General features: G+C 35.2%; 1 long non-coding RNA gene across 2 annotated transcripts; it reads right to left on the bottom strand.

Moving 5' to 3' along the window:
* Positions 1–1,298: 1,298 nt before the first annotated feature.
* On the bottom strand, positions 1,299–22,270 carry LOC150097400 (uncharacterized). Of its 2 annotated transcripts, XR_016549700.1 has the most exons (4): positions 22,122–22,270; positions 5,536–5,693; positions 2,874–2,938; positions 1,299–1,463 (listed from the first exon to the last, which is right to left on the bottom strand). It is a non-coding gene; the product is annotated as an uncharacterized LOC150097400 (long non-coding RNA). The 2 variants fall into 2 exon arrangements; XR_016549699.1 differs by lacking the exon at positions 2,874–2,938.
* Between the last annotated feature and the right edge of the window lie 591 nt (positions 22,271–22,861).

Genomic DNA, 22,861 nt, shown 5'->3' with positions numbered 1-22,861 from the left:
TTCAAGATACGTTCACTTTGAATCAGTTCTATTGCAAACTTGCAGCGATGCAATGAATGCAAATGGAAAGACAGTAGCACTTATAAATATTGGTAAATCATTATAGAAATTAAAAGCAGTCCCACATCTCATGTTGGAAATATTCAAATTCCAAATACGAAATATGAAATGTTTCTTATGATCGCTATATGAAATAATACTTCTCAAAAACACAAATTTATCAAAAACGTTAAGACTAATTTCTTGTAAAACAGGCGCATTTATGAGGTAAAAGGAGAATAAAATAATTTAGTCTACGGTGTTAATTGTACTTATTAAGAGTCCAATAAGTATGCTCAGTCTTTCACCTTTCACAGCATTCACTCTAACACATTCCTCCATTTACTGGAGTCTTTTTATTTTTCAATGTCCGTATCTTCTTTGCATTTCCTTCCTTTTTCATATTGTGAATATATTGTGTTTTATCCCGAGCTTTCTTTATTTTTTTCCCTAATTTGCTACTGTCTACTGTCTGTACAACATTACTTTCCTCTAAGCATGCAGCTGTTGATCAATACCAGTCCTTCAGCAGGATATTAGGATAGAAGACGAAGTAAGTTCCCATTTATTTCAATGTGGAAAGCCACTCATAATTCCAAGCAATATTTGTGGCAATAAGGAATTACAAACACGAGAATGAAAGAAAGTTCAGAGAGGGGAAAATCACATACCCAAGTCTATTAAATTAATGAAAGACAGAACGAGAGAAAAAGACTGTCTGTATGTGATTTCTTTACTGCAACACTAATGGGTTACATTACTCTCTTTAGACACAGAGAGAGAGAGAGAGAGAGAGAGAGACTCAGATTAGATACAATGAATATAAAGAGAGAAATGTTGAAATTTAAGTAAACATTCCTTTGGTGTGAATTTGCAACATCGCTCTTTAAAGTTACCAAGAAATGAGTGAATAATTCCGTCAGTAAAGAAAAATGAGGGGTTTAAAATATGCAAATGAAAGGAAAATTTACAAACGTTCATTTTATAGCTGCATGAAGGCTGAAACTTATATAGTAAGCTTTCCTGAGAACGTATGAAGTATCTTTTGCATTTTAAAAGCTAATTCTGGAGAGCTTAATGGAACATATGATCAAAAATATACCACTTTTAGGAATAATTGTGTACAATTTATTATGTGTGAATAAATGCCAACTGACTCATGTCGGTAGTGATTGAAATAAGAATAACAAAACCACCAATTAAAATAATATATGTTTTTCTTTAATTATTTAAAATATATGAAAGCGGCTCACGTTTCTTTAACTTTTTTAATTTATTTTTTGTCAATAAAGTAACCGTTTTGTTGTGAGCAATAAAAGTCCTCGCTTGAGACCGAAATGCTCCTAAAATATTCTTCTTTTCCTGACAGGATTCCAACTTTGAATTTTCCAACTGAAAAGGCACTTGATGTTCTTCCAATTATGCTAAGAAGAAACAAGTAATATAAGAAAATTGTACATTAATGCATGATTTCCTATAACACAACAGGTGACAATTTTCTAATGCTTTGACCATTTAAGTTTTAGCAATGGTTCAGAAATAACTGAAAATAGAATTTGTATAATACTAAATTTATAAAAAAAAAGTGTCTGGCAGAATAATGTGTTCTACTGACCTTTGCAAAAGCGATAATTACAAAATTACTAATCGGCATGAAAGTTAATTGATAAAAAATTCTAATAAAAAATGAAAGAAGTGTTGAGATAATTATCAATTAAATTTAAAGAATTGAAAAAATTATGAAAACTCTCATGAATTCCTAATTGCATCTGACAAGCAAAAAATAAATTTCACGTTCAGTTTTTTAATGATTTCTCTTGTAAGTGCGATAACTTACCATCAATGTATGTAGATCTGGGTGTTGATAAGAGATGCTTGAAACGATGGGAATTATGAGAATTAAAATAAATAATCCAGTGGAATATATTTAATTTGAAACGTTCCCTCATCAGAAGAAATACTTTTTGGTTAGAAAGGAACTGGATTCGAATCCACTCTAAAAAAATCTTTGTATGGACAAGATTTTAGCTGAGGGTGACGAGATTCCATTCCAGAAACTCCCATTTCTTTTCTGCAAAACATGTGCTAAAAATACGCAACTGACATACATATCAAACTGTTTCAGATAGAATTAACCGCCCGTGGTAGAATTTGTTACATTTATATAGGGCTAAGTTAGTCGACTGTGACAGGATATTTAGCCAATACGCCACAATCAAGTTCTTTTACTTTGGGCAATTTCTGGAAACAGCTCAAATTACCGTTCGTCTGAGTAGCTGGACGAGCTATGAAGTAAAACATCTTAACCTTACAAACTGTTAAAATGCTGACATAAACTAAATAGCTGGAGTTCTGAAAATGGACTTCAAGAAGCACTTGAAACAATTTACGTTGTTGATCATTCCTGGCAGTATTTATAATTAGTTTATCCAAACAAACTACAATGAACTAAACTTATTGCACATTTCAGTCAAAATATTTTTTCACAAAAAAAAAAAAAGGTAGGCTCAAAGACAGACGCAGATTTTTGGGTTGCTGCAAGCACTACCTTGAGAAATAAAGTTTACTCTAAAAATTCTTAAACTGCCTACTGTAAACAAATATTCTTTATTACGAAGGAAGTGTAAGCTACCTCCATGATGTTACGTAGAAAAAAGAGAAGCAAACAGTTGTTGGATAGACCTTTACACTTCATAGCGCTGTAAGGCAACGTGGATGTGAGTTTTGTCAAGAATTTGTTTCTTAGGTTCGCCACAATCTGAAATTGCAAAACGAAATTTGGTGTTGGTGCCGCTAGCGACTTTCCTTTAATATAGTGCGGGGAAAAAACTTACATTTTCTGAAAAAGCAGTTAGAAATGGCTCACACACACAGAGAGAAACATAATTTGTCAGGAATTCTTTTGGTGAAATTCCATATGAAAAAAATAATAATAATGTTTAATAACAAAATAAAACTGAATAAGAAAATAAATAACAAAATAAAACTGAAAAAGAAATTAAACAACAAAATTTAATAAAAAAATAATAATAATGTTTAATAACAAAATAAAACTGAATAAGAAAATAAATAACAAAATAAAACTAAATAAGAAATTAAACAACAAAATTTAATAAAAAAAATAAAAATTATGTTTAATAACAAAATAAAACTGAATAAGAAAATAAATAGCAAAATAAAACTGAATAAGAAATTAAACAACAAAATTTAATTAAAAACTAATAAAATTTAATAACAAAATTTAATAAAAATAAATAAAAAATTTTAATTGAAATAAATTAATAACAAAACAAAATTTAATAACAAAATTTAATAAAAAATGAAGAACAAAATTTAATAACAAAATAACAAAATTTAATAAAAAATGAAGAACAAAATTTAATAACAAAATAACAAAATTTAATAAAAAAATTAAATAAAATTTAATAACAAAATTAACGGCACTTTTGGTCAGTCTCATTTGTCCTCATTTTATTGAATATCATATTTTGCATTTTTGTTTCAATTCTTTTACGAATAATTTTAATTGATTACTCTATTTTAATTGCATTTTCAGTTGTTATTGCTTTGGAAAATATTCATAATTATTCGTTAATTATTTAAACGATTATGTGCAACATTTATTGCGATCTAATCATACAAAAACTGTACATTCTAACATGGGTCGCATACCTATTGGGCAATAAATTTATCCTAACAAGATTGAAGTAAATCTAATGACCTTTGTCTAACTTTAAATAATACTGTCTTGAGACGGCTCACAAACGTAAACACTTTGCAACCAAACATACATTTGTTAATATTGATTCGGTTACTTCCAGCGGTAAGCTATGGAAAGTTTAACAAAGGGCTCGCATCATCGAGCAAAAAAAAAAGTCGTATTTCACACAAAAATGTTTATTAATACAGCTTGTGTACAAATACCAATCAAAAAGTATGAAGGGACAACCTGTAAAGGCTATCATTTTTAAACCAATATTTCATGATCTAAACGTGAAATATTTGCACACAATCATCTGTGTTAATTTATCTTACACAAGAAAACATTTATTTACTATCGCAATATAATAAGAATAAAATCTTTTATAATCGCACATATGAAATAGTCCGCATTTTTTATAAACAAAATAAATTTCTTTTGTTGGCGATAGAAGTTTTTATGACAAACAATCTATAAATAATAAATAAATATTATCTAAACACAATAATATTGAAATACGTTATACTGTATTCTCTTTTGTTTTTATACTTCAAGTGATAATCAACGGTACCAATCAAGGAGCATTATTTTATAGTTCTATGTATTTATATGCGATTACCAAAAGTGAATTCTTATTTGTAAAATGGTAGTAACAGTAACTATAATATTTTATTTAATAAAATCACTTTGTTAGGTTACCGTATGAGTTTGCCGCTTAATATATTTGAAAAAAAATTTTTTTTTTGAAAAAATTAAAAAGTAAACAAGAACAAGGGGATCGCAAATTTGAGAAAAATTTAACAAAGGGCTCGGCCTAGCCCCCGCCAGTCCCTTACAGCTCATCACTGGTTACATCCATTCTTGTCTTTTAAACACGTGCGTGTATAGTTCAAGGATTTAAAAACTTGTAAAATAGTCAATACTTTGAGACTCTTGACGGGGTTTTAAAGTGTATCCTCCAAATATTAATAAGAATGGCGCTCTCTTTTTTCTTCTTCTTCTTCTTTTTTTAATCAGTTTAGCTACGTTTTGTTCATTACTTGATAAGCGTCTTATCTTTTCTCAACTCTCAAATTAAGAAAATTGTCTCATTTGAAAACAACGTGCGAAAGTATACCAGGTGCGACTATAAAGTAATAAGACAGTAGGCGTGGTTTTACTGATACACTGTAAATGACTTTGCAATCAATTTGGAAAGATCCACTTAAGCCCAAGGATGCTTATGTTGTTCAAGTCATTGGTTAACTTTTTGTGATTATCTTCCAATGCTTTCTTTTGAAACATTTTGAGGCCATTTTTTCAAGATATAAGCTAGCTTTCCAAAAGAGGTCAAACTCAGAAAATGTCAGCAATTCTAGCTAGCTAATATCATATTTTGTATCATTTGAAAACACTCTCCTTTATGCTCATATTTACGAGAACTCGTCACAGATATATGGAGCAGATTTTTTTTATTTTAAGTAATCTTCTTCTTACAAGAAGTGATTCCAGCTATTCTTCCGCTGTTAGTTGCATCTCTAGTTGGCCTACGTGGGAATGATTTGCAGCTGGAGTTTCAAATTCAGGGTGTATATCTTATAACATTATGAAATTGGAGTGTTTTTCTGATTTGTAAGGGGGTTAGGTTACAATAAGATAAATCTTGTAAGGTGAGTAGGGTGAATGAACCTTCGGCAGGATTATCGCACAAACAGGCAATTAGTCAGGAGAATAAACGCAATTTAGATAAAAATATTTGATACATAAGACTGATCACTTTTCCCTATAAAAATAATGATTAAAGAAATCCAAGATACTTGGCATATCACGGGCAATAAGGGCGTGTAAAACCAGTGAAGAATGCACTACCGAGAATGCTGTTATATTGGGTAAGAATTCCTGAACACTCAGAACCACTTAGCTCAGGGGTGGGCAACCCTTGGCGCTTTTTTCCGGCACGCAACCCAGGGCTCACCTTAAAAAAATAATTAATTAAATAAATAAATATAAATACATATCCAACATTTCGTTGAGTTGTATATTTTAATTTAATAGAATATAATTTCATTAAGTAGAGCGATACCAAATAAAAATGCAATAAAGAAACAGATACTATCAACTGTTTTAGTAATAAAAAGTAATAAGAAAATAAAACAAACATCGTATTTCCAATCCATCTATCTTCGCGATATACTGATGTACAAGTTTTGTCCCGTTCAATTGCTGCATCATTCGCCAGGCAGCCAGTCATGACGTGACTCCTTTACCTTCATTTTATATATTTGTTCGTGTTTCGTAAATAATTTATCGTTTTCTAAAGTGTGTATATATGTGGATTTGGATTTAATTAATTCGTGAATCATTAAAATATGGATTGGAAGTATTTATTGTCAATTTAATGTCAAAACCACAAGCAAAGAAACAAATACATTCAAATAAAGAGGATATTAGAGAATTTAAAGAATACTGGACTGAAAAATGTAGTATGATTAAGAAAGATAATAAAGCATTATGCATTTTATGTTCCGAATCAGTTGTTTGTAGGACTTCTTCTGTAAAGAGACATTTTGAACTCTTCATAAGAACTTAAGCAATAAAAGTGACCAAGAATAAAGAGAATTGATTTCTCGTTGACTGAGCAAAACAACAGTCCGATACTTTGATGAAATTTATTTCAGGTAGGTCTAGTTCCAATTTAGTTGTAGCTAGTTTTGAGGTTTCAAACGTTATTGTACAACATGGAAAACCACTCAGTGATGGGGAGTATATTAAATTAGAGAAGAATGGCTAGAATGTGCTCCTTTTTAGTTTTGACAATCTTTCAGAAAAGGTAAAAAAAAATTATCCTGTGCATCAACGATTTGTCAGTGAGTATAAAAACATATTGATTAAGGATAGGTTGATTAAGTTGGAAAGGAATACAGAAGAAACATGAAGCCAAATCTTTTGTTAATTCTTCTTCTGTATTCCTTTTAGAAATATTGTTATTTTCTATTTGTGTTGATGACAGCACAGACATTACATCATCAGCTAGGCTTGCAGTCTCTGCTCGAGTTTGTAGGAATGACGAAGTATGCGAAGAGATGATTAATCTTGTAACACTACCTGAGCGTACGTGGGGTTGAAATATGTAAAGCAGTTAGGAACGAATTATCTATTCGGTAAATTGATATTTCAAAAGTGGATCCGTCACAACAGATGGTGCACCCAGCACGATTGGTAAGGAAGCAGGATTTATAAATGTGTTTGCAAAACATGTTGGTCATCCAATAAGTTTTCATTGCATCATACATGAGGAGAATTTATGTGCAAAAGCTGGCCTAAAGGGACTTCAAGAAGTGATGCAAACAGTGACTAAGGTTATAATAAATTTAGTTTAATCCTTTATCCAAGTGTAAGCAAACAAAGCAAACTTTGTTTGCTTACACTTGGATAAAGGATTAAACTAAATTTATTATACTCTAACCAAGTGAAAAATAAACTTCCAGTAACTAAGGTTGTTAATTACATTTCTGCACGTGCATTGAATAAAATGAAATTCCTGAATGAATTCCTGGATGAGATAAATCTCTTATTGACTTATAAACAAATGTCTTATAAAGAAATGCATGAAATCTTCTGAGTTTGTAAACTGGTGTTTTTTCGCAGAGTTTTGTGAACATTTAAACGACTTGAACCTTAAACCACAGGGCTCTGGTAAGACTCTGTATGTTATGTTTGATGACATAAAGGAATTTGAAATGAAACTATGAGTTTTTAAGAGGGATGAAGACAGCGAGAGATTTATTTATCTTCATTATCTAAGGAAATACATCAATGATCTCCGAAAGGATGACAAAACAGACCGCCAATGACTTCAAAAGCTATTTTTCAACGTCACTTTATCAACTGTTGAGCAGTTCTCTCTAAGATTTATTAAGTTCAGAAAATTAGAAGAGACTGCAGAATTCATTAAGTTTCCAGACACTATAAAACTGGATGAATTAAACTTGCAAACATTTTTGTGGATAAATATGGATAGCTGACTTCGAAAATATTGAAAAGAGTAGAGCGGGAGTAACAGAGCTAAGTGTGGAAAACGAAGTACTAAGAATCTGGGTGTATTCCAGAAACGTTTGTGCTTTAACATGTTCATTGCCAATCACGTGATATCGCGCGATGCGAGGTCTCACCAAACGGCCGATCACGCGTTATCGCGTAGACGTCGCTAACTAAATAAAAATATAAAAAAATAAAAAAAAATTGGCCACCACACGAAATTCCAATTTTCAGCTTGCCAATGAAAGTGTTAAAACCCTTGCAACAGCTTTACTATCCATTTTTGCATCTACATATTCTTGTGAATCATTGTTCTCAGTGATGAACTTTGCTAATTCTCGTAATAGGAGTAGCCTATACGGATGAAACTAGTAGCGCATGCATATTTCTAAACATTACAAAATAAAAACCTGATATAAATTATCTGTAATCAGTGATGCAGCAGCAGAAGTCTCGTTGATGCTAAATAAATAAAACGTCCACTATTTTTCTTTCTCTAGTTTTGATTTGATGTTTCCTGATAAAAACGCTAAAGATTAACTTCTGTTTAATATACAAGGTGGCCATAAATTAACTTCCCCTCTTTGGAGGTATCTGTAGCTAAAACTAATAAACGGAATGAGATTACATTTTATATTGAGACTTTCGAAGGAATGGAGAGATGAATTCCGCGAAAAAAATAGATTTAGTACCAAACATAGCCGATAGGGGAAATTTTGGCGCTGGCGCAGCAGAAAACAGTCAAATATTTGCAGTAAACGCAGATAAAAAGGATTATGCAAAATTTATGCGTACGTGACAGCAGCGCCACCAATTCCACTTAAAAAGAGATTGGGAACGTTCAGGTAGACTTTTAAGCAGTGCAATGCCGTAGCGGCCCTTCGAGAATTTAGAAGTCTTCATAACCTGCGTACAGGTCCTATGTCAGCTGTAGCACTGAGAGCTATGATTAAGAAGTTTGAAGAAACTGGATCACTAGGAGACAGAGGACGGAAAGCAGCGCAAGAAGAGACAGTAACAGACGTTGCTGTTGTTGTTCATTGAAAATCGTGTATGTGGTCCAGGGGACCCTGATTCTTATGAATAAAACATTGCTTCCTGTCAGTTCAATCACTACATTAATTTCTCGCAAGTTGTTGTTTTAATTTAATTATTATTGTTATTATTATCATTGTAACGCGCCACATATCCAGCTGGAATGAGTGACGCAGCTGTCGTTTACACCGTCGAAATGTTATTATTCCATTTTATCTGCCTTTAATGTAATTATCTGCTTGTTTTAGGCTCCGCCAGCGCCAAAATTTCCCCTATCGGCGACTTTTGGTACTAAATCTTTTTTTCACGAAAATCATCTCCCCATGCCTTCAAAAGTCTCAATAAAAATTTGGTTTCATTCCGCTTATTGGTTTTAGCTACAGATGCCTCCAAAGAGGGAAAGTTATTTTATGGCCACCCTGTATTATGTGGGTAAAATAACATCTTATTTTATCTGTAATTTTTATGTATTACTTGTAAGGGATTAAGAATTAATAAAAGAATATCTTTAATTTTATTTTCTTTTATTGTTTTTGTCAAGTAAACCGATCATGAGATTGTTCACTGTAATATATTGGAAAAACGTGGAAAAAAACGTGATTTTTGATCTTCATAAAAAAACAAAAACAAAACAATATTCAGAATTTTTGTTTTACTCTTTTGCTGATGTTACATATTGCGTCTTTAAATTGTGCGGCTTTATATGGCAGTTAGAATTACACTTAAATACAGATAAAAATATTCAAGCTATCAAAAGGCTACGTAGAAGGACTTCTAAGTAAAAATTCCGTCACTAATTTTTGCATTCATCTAATCTTACATGATTTATAATAACCACTCTTACAATATTATTTGATTTTACCGCTTTAGCGTGATTTTTGATTATTTGGAAAGGTTCTTCCAATGCTGAATAGATACCAAATAATAATATGTTCCGCAAAATTTTGGTTAGAACGTGAGAAAAATTTGCATCAAAGATTTGGCGATTTTGGCACGCACACTTAAAAAGGTTGGCCACCCCAGACCTAGCGGGATACATTTCACAGAAGATCATTTTGAGGCCGATTCTGACGACTGTATATATATATATATATATATATATATATATCCTTTGCGAAGAAAATGTCGTGATCGATCTACTCCTTTGCATCATACAAAATGCTCATCTTTGCCTTATCTTTTCATGATGATGAAGACATCTTCCACTCAGACGACATTCATCTCAGGGGTTTACAACTATAAACAAACTCATGAGTAAACCTGTAGTAATGCGTAAGTATAAAATGATCCTTCCACACATCTATTTTACAAAATAACTGAAGAAGAAAAAAAGGTGAGCATCTTTTTTTTCCTGTAGGTGAAGTGATGAGATATTGGTAAACATCCTTGTTTACGAATAGTCGCAATAATCACTTACAATAAAAAATTGTAATTGATTTATTATTATCAATACTGTTATTAGTTGGTACTAAAATGTTTTTTTGAATATGATTTTCCAAACTTGCTCAAAATGTCAATCTCACACGACCAATATTCTATACTTCGATATCTTACTTTATACTCGAAACAAAATTGGCATCTTCCCGTATTTCAAAAGAAAAACTTCAATCCCCTAGTGACTCCAAATTGTATTTGTGTTTTCTATATCTGAATAAGGTCCTACAAGTGGCTCAGATAGTCTTTGTTTTATAGGTTGCTGATTTTTTCATAATAAAATTAAAGTGTAATCCAATTGGAGTGTCTGCGCTCTTCCTTGCATTCTTGTCATTGAGTTTAGGTTGAATATTGATGTCTTTATTTACTTCGGCGTTCATGCTGAAACTTCTCAAGTGGTTTCAAAACTTCAGTTCCTGGAAAAGCAGTGACCATTGAAACCTTATACGTTTCTTAAAACTAAATTATCTTGTTTTAAGTTCTCCTTATGCTTTCTGCTTTGACCTTTACGACAGACAGAATGGGTGTCTGTGTGTCTTACTAATTGAATAATACGAAGATACTGCCGTTCTTGTGTTTCTCAAGAGCAAGTTCAAAAGAAGCGAAGCAGAATTCCCTTCAGATCTCGACCGAAGCAAAACGAGATTGTTATAAAGTGCGCATTCTCTTGTGTCATAAGATTAGTACGAAAGATCTTTCGTTGCATATACGGCGGCCTTCGTTTCGAGTTGTGCCTTCGTAAACCAGTGGACTTCCATTTGAGAATGTTTGGAGATAAAAAAGAATAACCACTTGATCTATATCGAGTTCTGCTTCTTCTACAAAGAAAAAGAAAAGAAAAGCGGATAAAGAAAGAAGATTTTCTTTCTTTATCAGCTCATCTCTCTCTCTCTCTCTCTCTCTCTCTCTGTCTTGTAGCTATTGCATAGTTAAAAACATTAAGTCAAATATTTCAATTAAAAATTCACTATAAGCTGATAAATTAAACAGATATTTCAAATAACAGAAATAATTTAAATAAACTTATTTTACTCGATTTGTTCAAATATTTATAATTGAACTGATCCAGTAGTGCGCAAAGTATAATTTAACTCTTAATTTAAAAGATTTGTATCCATGAAACAAGGTGAAATTACTCTTGCTTTTCTATCGATCATTAAGTGGTTCTTGTATGCATGCACACCACTGTGCTGAAAGAAATAGACATTTCTTCATCTCACATACTCTTTACCAGTGACAACCAAATAATACAACAAGTTATAAGGTACTCTGGGAAGGGAATGCACGATAAATTATTATAGTGGTGTACAGTACAGAAATTGGTGGATCCTGACTTTGTGCTAACTGATTGCAAAGGAGATACCATCAGAGACTGTTATGTTGTCAGTGATTCTTTCATTTTGTGAAACTGCACGACACTAAGCTAATTTACGGCCAACGTTTTTTATGTGCTCTCACCCACAAAAGTTTAGTTATAGTACATTCGTAACGGGGGTGATTAAGGATTTGTTTCCTATTTTGAATGATATTTATATATTTTTTGTAACTTTTATTTATTTTTACATAGTCCAGGAACCCTGCTCTAGAGATCAAATATGGAACATTTTCAACTACTTCAGGTCTCCAACTAGCGGGGTGGTAATGTTACACCAAGAAATTAAATTCATCTCCCACCTAAAGACAATCACAAGCATCCATATCCATCTATCCCTTTCTTTGTTCGTCAGATAATTCGCATAACGTTACATTGCCTAGGCTCCATGAAGGACTGTTGTGTTAAAATCAAACATCGTCCCCAATAAAACAATGCACTGGAGGTTCTACGTATGTCGTGCAGAGCTAACCATCATTGGAAAAAATAGGCCTTTGGAATGCTTTAGTATGATGACGAAACACACACACACACACACACACACACACACACACACACACACACACACACACACACACACACACACACACACACACACACACACACACACAGAGAGAGAGAGAGAGAGAGAGAGAGAGGCTTTTTCATGATTCCATGCATCCTATTCCTGGAAGTCCTCCAGTGCGACTGTTGATCACCTCGTGCGATTTTGCTTGGATCTCCTCAATTGTGCCAAAATGTCACCCTTTCAGCCGAAATGTCATTTTAGACAACATGAAAGTGTCTCAGGAAACGAGATAATTTCAAAAGACGATTTCAAAAATAAAAACATCAATGTTCGTATTTTTGAAAGCCAAGAATGCCGAAGAACGAGTTGTGATAGAGATTCTTCCACTCGTCTAGAAGTTTGGGCGCGGAATGCTCTCTCGTAGCCGTTTCAAAACTTCACAGTAAAACTTGCCGTTGACAGTTTGACTGAGGCGGGGGGGCGGAAGCAATTGCTTGTAGACAATGCCGTGAATGTCAAAAAAAAAAAAAAAGATCAACATTGCTGCGAACTTGAAGCACTTTTTTCGGCCTCAATGAATTTGGAGACATCCACGGCGATGACTGCTGCTTTGTCTATAACCGTAAACTCATGATTCATCGACAGTTATGACCTTGAATATAAAGTTGGAGTCATCTCTGCTTTGATCTTTGAGCTCCATGCAAACAGCAAAACGATGTTTTTTCTGGCAGTCTCGGCACGAATTCTGAGGACGAAGCAAAATTTGATGCAGATTTTTTTTTCTGCTTAAAATCCACCATTTCAGTTGGAGAAGAAAATCTCCGAACCGCTAAAACACGACGTTCCAAAAACTTACGTAACCCAAAAACGCAGCCTCTCAACTTGCGGGCTGTTGGCATGCTGATTCACAAAAGGTACTATTCGCACCTTATAGCGGCGGAAGGCCGCACTACAACCGGTTCGTACACGCTATTCAAATTACTCGAACTTTTGGGTAGCACCTCGTGTGATCATAGCTCCAAGGGAGAAGTCAAAGGCGTACTTCGGTTTGAGAGAAAAAAGGATCTGTGAAGAACTCAGTGTCGACACAATATTTGATGCATAACATAAATGAACTTACTGGTTTCGACAACATTTCCCTCTCTCGTAGAAACTGAGGTTATGTTTAGTTTTCGAATAACATTTTCTAAATTAAACTGACAGATCTTTTAAAAAACATCTTCAGCTTTAGGAACGGGAAAAATGGAGATCATTTTCTGCTTTGAAAACAATTTATGCGATCTCTGCAATTGACTTCTTTTTAATCTCCATGGGAGTTATCTTAACTACACTTTTTAACACCCATCCCACCTCTAAGTATTATGTTAACACTCACCGATCAATGCCGTACGCACTGTTGAAAACTTGTACTACCTCTCTAATCGTGAAACGTTTGTTTTTTACATGAATTTCAACCATCACGACTTCCGCACCAAAATATTTATAAACGTCTCGATTTTAAAAGATTATATTATCAAAAACACCACTAAATGCTAACAGACAAAAGCAATGCCAAAATACCAGTGAATCCTTTCCAGAGTACAATATGAGTCGCCTTCAGCATAAGATGCTTGTGGTAATACAATACCACCACTATAAATCACATGATGTAGAAGAACCGCACGTTGTCTCATTATGATATATTAAAGAACGGAAAACGGAACATGTTGCTTTAGTGAAAGGTGCTATGCGGAGCAACTCCGGTATGGAATTATTTTAAAATTCTTACGTACTTTCTCGTTCTATATCCATTCAGGATTTTAAATAGTTCTCTCTGCTGGGTATTTATTTCCCCTTCTTTTTAAACATGTTGTGTGTTCGTTTGGGATCTCAATAACTTAAAAGAAAAGAAGAAATAGAAGTGTTTTTCCTTACTATTTATTGAACTCCAGATATATAGATCTAAGTAATACTGTTAACCGGAAATCCCAAAGCCTTTTCAGTTTGAAATACATTTCTCTAACTTCCTTTTTTTTATCCGCATAATGATCGATACAAAAACGCCATCTTTTATCGAATTCTATATTTCTTCGTGAGTTAGGAAAAAAAGGGAGAAAATACGTGTTAAGACTTTTCTGTGTGCGAATGTGTCTTGCATCAGCTCAGTTTTAATTTCAAGACTGGGAATTATTTAGTGTTTCTCTCAGGATATGATGTCAGAGATGCGGTTATTTATTTCCTTTATCAGATTTGGAATTTAGTTCACGAACAGGAGGGGGTTATTTCTTCGAGTATTTTATGTTATTTCCGCCAGATGGAGACTCCTATATCATACGTCATTGGCCATAGGGGAGTAGTTGAGATATGAATTTCGTTCTATAAGTCACACATAGTGTTTTAACTGAAAAACATTGAATAAAACGGGCTGAACTGAAGACAGCATTAGTATAATGAATAGTGAACTGTTTTGTCAGGTGTTAAACTATGTTTATGTCCCTTTTATAATAAAGGTATAGTGTTAGAGTACCTCTAGGGAGTTGGAGATTTATAGTCGAGGGATGTACAGAGATCTCGCAGAGTATAAAACACCCTGTCAACGAAAGAATTCTAAAAATTCTTGACCTTTGTCGTTTTCTATTGCAAGTATTCGTTGTAAATATCTTGAGGAGCGACTTGGGTTGAATTTTGTTTTATTTTTAACAAATAAATTATTTTCTCGCAAGAAAAATAGAGTCAAGAGGAACTCGTAAGGTTACAGAACACGTGACTATATTTAATTATCGGGTGGTCATCCTAGTTAATGCAAGTTTAGTTAATTAAGTACAGTCGAGGCTTCATTTTAAAGTCTGCATTCGACAAACAGCACACGAAAACCAATTAACCACGCTTAAATTTTTAATCTTTTTACCTCGTGGCAATTTAGATTCTGAGCAAGGACATTCTACTAAAATGGGGGGGGGGGGGGAATACTTACGTAAAAAGGATGGTTGGTTTCCTTCCGAGTCACCTAGCGTTGGTAATTCGAGAAATTTCCATTTACAGCGGGATGCAGTTTGCTAGTTGGGTTGTAAAAACACTTCCTAAGTCTTCATTGCTACCCATTAGGCCATACACAACACCATAATGGAACCAACAAATTATTTCTCTGTAGAACTGGCTACGAAAACCATAATAAGTAACTTCATTCGCCGCACACGTCCTCAGACCTCTCACTGAGAGTATTTTTCTCCTTTCATTTTATGTCGTTAATTTGCATATTTATGATCGATTAATTACTTCAGTAATATCTCCTGTTCGGCATCCCACTAGTTACTTCGAACTCTTCACGTGGCGAATTTATCACCGGAATTGTTATTTTAATTATCATTCTCATTAATCAAAACGGGTGTATTGAAAATATTGAATTTCTTGACGGGCTGATAATGCTAACCGATTGCCTGCATTGCCGTGAGGTTGAAACTGATGGAATGCGCGGAATATAAAAGGAACGAGTTAGAATGTATTGACAGAATATAAAGGAATTAGCTGCCCAAAATAGGTGCATTTAAGTTGCTATTTCCTTTATTAGTATATCCATACGACGCAATCAAAAAGTGAATATTGCCCGATTAAGATTTTGGTTTATTTTTCCGAGATAGTTTTCGGATTTATTAAGGCAAATAAATCCTTTCACAGACTGAATATGAATCGAAGTTTCTTTCCTAGACAAGAAGTGGATAGGAAAAGTTCGTTAGGAATGGAGGGGCAAAATGGACGAACTCGCCCCTCTTTAAGTATAAAAAAATTCAGTGGCAAACTTGATAAACTAGAGAGAGAATATTTATGTACGGTCATCCTTTTTTTTTGTTCTTATTTCAGAATTAGGGCCTGAAGGAGCTTGTAAAATTCCCCTGTGGTGCTATTAATAGTCACAGTTGGTTGAAATAACGAAGCGACTGGATTCAACTAAGAAAATCCATTTCGAATACCAAGGAATCAATTTAATACGAGATGTTGGTTTTCTTCCTTTTAAACTTCTGTAACATCCGGGCAATTTTCGAAAATAAATGTAATAATGCAAAGAGCTTACTATCGGCTCATCACAAGCAGAAAAAATATCTGATGACGTCACGAAACTAATTGACCGTCACTTACTTTCAGTTAGAAATCAACTGAAGTTGCCAGTAGCATTGGATATTGCTAGTCTACCTAGCATTGCTTAATAAAGGATCTATTCAGAAAGAGAGAAAAAAAAATGTTTGCTTAATTACAGCAAATGCTTTCATGCTGGCTCAATATCAGCATTTTGTATTGTTCAAAAGTATTATTGCTCAGTGTTAGTAAACGTGACTGGATATGTTTATAAAAATAGGGCTGTTTAAAAGTTAGGATAATATTCTCCTTATTTCTTATTGGAAAATAGACATCTTAGGCTAGTAAAGTCCGAGTGATAATCCCACCATCTGTCGAATGGGTGGGATTATCACTCTTTGAATTTCGATAATTCCAAGGGTCATCGATGATCCCATTTGATCATTTGGACTTTATATGTTCTTATTTTTTATTGAAGAAAAAGAAGCTCACACCCAGCAATCGAGCTTAGAAAAAACTCAAAAAAATATATTTGGATACGCAAACAACGCATTTAAATAACATCCAACGAGGCAGTTGCAGGGAGGGGAGTAGGAGAAATCACTATTGAGAGGGAACAAAAGGCCGTTTGATAACTTAGGGGAAAGGTTTGGCCTTAGGGATTTACCCGAGATGTACAGATGGAGTTGGTCATTTGTTCGCTATTAAAGATTGCAAATAAATCATCAAATATTGCCAATAGTAAGAAAGAGAGAGAGAGTTAAAAAAAAAAACAGTGACTGAAGAGGCACGCTCTTGTCAGGGAGTCGATTCTGCCAGATACTTCTTTGAAAATGAAAGTAAAAGAAATGCCCTGGAGCATGGCATCTGTGTTCCTGGTCCGTATCTAAGCAACGGCAAACATCCACTGCTTTCCTATAACAATAAATGGGCAGGAAATACCTAAAGGAAGATGGAATTGTAAGCAGTACAGTAGATGACTACCTTATCGTCTCACAACTGATATTTTTGGAGGTACACACTGCTCGATTTCAGGCGAGAAGCTAGGAATTGAATGTTTTTATCAAAAATAAAATAAAATAAAAATAGGCGATGGAATCATTCTTGAAACTTTCGTCTGTGTTTTTGTTTCCCTTAAATGGTAGGTTTTATTTTTCCAGGGACCAATAGCGTTGTTGGATTTGAAAATAATTCACTGAATTATAATTCTATAATTTTACTTCATTTTTTATATAATTTATATTAATAGGGAGGGGGGGGAGGCTCCATCCCTCTTTACAACAATCTAATCTGCTCACTAGAGATTTTTTTTTAAATTAATCTTTATTTATTTTCTTGAGTAACATGCATGAGAGTTCACTTGTTGATCCACAGATGGCGTTGACGTTTCCAGTACTTTCCAGCATGTCTGCTGCCTATCGCAGAAAATAAAAAGTTCATTGCAATGCTGAACATATTTAATTTTTCTTCTTCTCCCTTTTACGTGTTAGGCCTATTGGTCTATTACAGAGCTATCTTAAGCCCTTCTAAGTCGTGCCCGTCCCGAGGATAAGGCGACTAGCCCTATGCCTCCCGGTATATCCTGTGACTGTAGCTCGTGTGTTCACGGGGCCGGTTTGTTTCCCGAGGAAAAACCACAGATAAACTGGTGAGAAAAACCCTGCTGCCCAAGACTGACTAACTTGGCTATGTCTGAGATAGATCCTTAAGCTCCTCACGTCGGCGACGGAAACTTACACTTCTTTCCCAGGCACATGGTTGTGAAGCGAAAAGCCACTAGGCTAACCGCGCACATATTAATTAATCGAAGTAAATTATTATTTTTCGTTTTATTTGTGACTGTATTAAACTGTGGATGACGTAAAATAGTTTTAGGAACAGTCGTTCAATTTTAATACGTTTCCACATGTTAATAATAAATGGGTTCATATTTATATAAGAAAGTACACTCTGAAATAGAAAGATAAGAATTGAGTTATTCATTCTATCCCCAGGCTATAAATGCTTTTAATAAGCGTAATTATTAATCAGAAATCCTAGCTAGAAGTAATTAATTACCTTAGCTCCTGTGAATTACGTCAATTAAGTCTTAAGGGTCTGGAATATTAAATCTTAAGGGAGACAGATTAAGTCTTTGGGATATTTTAACTTCATTCCCTCACTTCTATATTCGAATTAAAACATAAATGATGATAATAAACTCTAGTTGGACGGAAACGATTCTGGAAAAGTGGATCTATTATTTCAGTCAAAACCGATGTCAGTATCTTCAAGACTTGCCAGTTGCATAGATTACATCAGTAGTCCTCCTGAGCGATATTTATAACTATGACAAATAGGGTATAACTGACGGAAATGTGCTCATTTGGTAGTGTAGAGTATGTTCCAAAAACTAGAACAATCCTCGTGAATCAAGATCGAGCCTGCATTATAAATCACTAATCGAAGTTTAAGCTGGAACTTAGAAGTCAAAATGTGGCGCTATTGAGTGACTTCAGGATATATTCTTCCACGCACAGTATTTATATCTCAATAATTTTCAATAATTTGAAATTTTCAATAATAATTTTCTTCGCTATCTGCACATCAAACTGAGATAGATGAGTTACCAGAGATAGATTTTGTAGCAAATTGGATATTCGGTTTCAGGACAAGCTTTTAAGCTATTCAAAAGAACCTGCCGAGATATTTTCTCGAACTAGAAAATATCTAATCATCCACTCTTCTTCTCTGATAGTAGTAGGGGTGGCACTAGTGACAAGATCAAGATCAAGATAAGATAAGGAAAGTGGGCGTGGCTTCCTGACGTCATTGTGTGCATGGCTTCATGGGTGTGTAAGGTTTGGAATTTCCGTGTGGGCAAGTGTGTCACTGGCTTCTGTTGTTGTGTTTTGGTTCGCGTATGGGATTATGGGTGATGGTAGAGATAAGGATTCGTGTTGTGATTGGTGGTGCAGTTCTGACAAGATGAAGATCAAGATAAGATAAGGAATGGTGAGGTGGGTGTGTGTTGTTTTCAGATGTAGATAAGTGACGTCATTTTTTATTTGTAAATAAATGTCGTCATTTGTTATTTGTAAATAAGTGACGTTGTTGTTTTGAATGGAAAAGGGAGATATATTAGAGATAAGGATTCGTGTTGTGATTGGTGGTGCACTAGTGACAAGATCAAGATCAAGATAAGATAAGGAATCGTGACGTGATTGGTTGATGACGTCATTGTGTGCATGGCTTCATGGGTGTGTAAGGTTTGGAATTTCCGTGTGGGCAAGTGTGTCACTGGCTTCTGTTGTTGTGTTTTGGTTCGCGTATGGGATTATGGGTGATGGTAGAGATAAGGATTCGTGTTGTGATTGGTGGTGCAGTTCTGACAAGATGAAGATCAAGATAAGATAAGGAATCGTGACGTGAATGTTTGTTGTTATGAGATGTAGATAAGTGACGTCATTTGTTAGTTGTAAATAAGTGACGTTATTGTTTTGAATGGAAAGGGAAATATTAGTGTATAAGTAATCGTGTTGTCATTGGTGGACACTTCTGACCAGATCAAGATCAAGATAAGATAAGGAATCGTGACGCGAATGTTTGTTGTTATTGAGTTTGGAATGATAATTTAATTTAACTATATTCTATGTCACTCAAACATACAGTTTTTTTTTCTTCTATAGATGGTTGTACTAATTTTCCAATACATTTTGGGCATTTCTTTCCTGTTAAAGTGTGGGAATTCTTAGAGAAAGTCGTGATGGCTCTCGTGTTTCGAGTTTTTCTGAATAATTAATTATATACTTAAAAAACCTGTCCTTAAACACACATACACACACACACACACACATATACATATTAGATATAAAAAATCGCTAATGTATCCATGTTGATACTCTAATATATACCCTATGATTATTCTTATGAAAAAAAAAACAAAAAAACTATTCAGTATTAGAATTACGCTTACCAAAAACATACGAGCAGTTGTTATGTTTAAGTTAAATGTGACACACATCTGTCATTGTCGTCTGTGGAAATTCTTAGAGTATGTCGTGATGGCGGGTGTGATTAGATTTTTATGAATAATTAATTATATATTGGTGTCACTCAAACATACGGTTTTTTTTTTTTATTTTTTTTTTATTTTTTTTTTTATTTTATATAGTTGGTTGTACTAATTTTCCAATACATTTGGGGTATTTGTTTCCTGTTAAAGGGTGGGAATTCTTAGAGTAAGTCGTGATGGCTCTCGTGTTTCGAGCTTTTCTGAATAATTAATTATATACTTAAAGTACCTGTCCTTAAACACACACACACACACACACACACTAGACATAAAAATTGCTAATGTGTCCATGTTGATACTCTAATATATACCCTATGATTATTCTTATGGGAAAAAAAAAAAAAAAAAAACTATTCAGTATTAGATGGGTGGGGGGGGGGGGGGGTGGGGGGGGGGGGGGGTGGGGGGGGGGGGGGGTGGGGGGGGGGGGGGGTGGGGGGGGGGGGGGGTGGGGGGGGGGGGGGGTGGGGGGGGGGGGGGGTGGGGGGGGGGGGGGGTGGGGGGGGGGGGGGGTGGGGGGGGGGGGGGGTGGGGGGGGGGGGGGGTGGGGGGGGGGGGGGGTGGGGGGGGGGGGGGGTGGGGGGGGGGGGGGGTGGGGGGGGGGGGGGGTGGGGGGGGGGGGGGGTGGGGGGGGGGGGGGGTGGGGGGGGGGGGGGGTGGGGGGGGGGGGGGGTGGGGGGGGGGGGGGGTGGGGGGGGGGGGGGGTGGGGGGGGGGGGGGGTGGGGGGGGGGGGGGGTGGGGGGGGGGGGGGGTGGGGGGGGGGGGGGGTGGGGGGGGGGGGGGGTGGGGGGGGGGGGGGGTGGGGGGGGGGGGGGGTGGGGGGGGGGGGGGGTGGGGGGGGGGGGGGGTGGGGGGGGGGGGGGGAAAAAAAAAAAAAACCGTATGTTTGAGTGACACCAATATATAATTAATTATTCATAAAAATCTAATCACACCCGCCATCACGACATACTCTAAGAATTTCCACAGACGACAATGACAGATGTGTGTCACATTTAACTTAAACATAACAACTGCTCGTATGTTTTTGGTAAGCGTAATTCTAATACTGAATAGTTTTTTTGTTTTTTTTTCCATAAGAATAATCATAGGGTATATATTAGAGTATCAACATGGATACATTAGCGATTTTTTATATCTAATATGTATATGTGTGTGTGTGTGTGTATGTGTGTTTAAGGACAGGTTTTTTAAGTATATAATTAATTATTCAGAAAAACTCGAAACACGAGAGCCATCACGACTTTCTCTAAGAATTCCCACACTTTAACAGGAAAGAAATGCCCAAAATGTATTGGAAAATTAGTACAACCATCTATAGAAGAAAAAAAAACTGTATGTTTGAGTGACATAGAATATAGTTAAATTAAATTATCATTCCAAACTCAATAACAACAAACATTCGCGTCACGATTCCTTATCTTATCTTGATCTTGATCTGGTCAGAAGTGTCCACCAATGACAACACGATTACTTATACACTAATATTTCCCTTTCCATTCAAAACAATAACGTCACTTATTTACAACTAACAAATGACGTCACTTATCTACATCTCATAACAACAAACATTCACGTCACGATTCCTTATCTTATCTTGATCTTCATCTTGTCAGAACTGCACCACCAATCACAACACGAATCCTTATCTCTACCATCACCCATAATCCCATACGCGAACCAAAACACAACAACAGAAGCCAGTGACACACTTGCCCACACGGAAATTCCAAACCTTACACACCCATGAAGCCATGCACACAATGACGTCAGGAAGCCACGCCCACTTTCCTTATCTTATCTTGATCTTGATCTTGTCACTAGTGCCACCCCTACTACTTCTGATGATTGTGAAGTTTTTTACGAGAGCAAAACTCTCCGGGTTTCAGATTTAAGAAAACAAAAACTTACCTCATAGACCAGCGGTCCTTTTGGAATATTTAAACACGCCATTTTGCTAATAGACTTTTGTGATTTTCAAGTTTACGGGGAAAGATTATCTAGAGGCTTTTCTTTAATCGCAAATACTTACTTTCATTAACAATTATTCCATGAAGAAGAGCTCTTATACGATAAAGCAAAATAATCATAATATATTCAACAGTGAGAATTCAACCCCAACAATGAAACTGTATCAATCCAACAATGACTTCTTGAGAATAAAAGTGAAATATCCAACAATGAAAAATCGAACTAACAGTGGATTGAAAACAACAATGTTCCTTTCAGTCTGAAAAGAATATCATTGTTTTCAGTATACAAAAATAAATCAAACCAGAAATAGAAAAAACAATACACATACATATTTGCAATATAAACTTAATATAAAAAATAGAATAACTGAAAGCATAAAAATCTGCAATTATTCATCCAAGAGAATAAAATCGAGCAATCCCAAACCGTCTCCGTTTACCAGCTATTCGTTCACTGATCATAATTTCTCTACATTTTATAAATAAAAAACGGAGTTCATCGTTTATTTTCTTCGCCTACACTCTTTTTTTTTATCCGCGTATGTTCTGCAGCATCTGTGAACCCTTGCTTTCTCTGTTCAGGAATGAGTCGAGTCTCGTGTCCCACTGATTCTATTACTGGCGTTCTTGTAGAGAAAGGAAGGCAAGAATGCACTCGCTGGCCGGCTTACTGTTGTG

This window comes from Typopeltis vanoorti, chromosome 17 (assembly GCF_054136105.1).
Source record: "Typopeltis vanoorti isolate ZY-2024b chromosome 17, IOZ_Tvanoo_1.0, whole genome shotgun sequence".
Lineage (NCBI taxonomy): Eukaryota > Metazoa > Arthropoda > Arachnida > Uropygi > Thelyphonidae > Typopeltis > Typopeltis vanoorti.
This window is presented reverse-complemented; position numbering and strand designations above follow the sequence as displayed.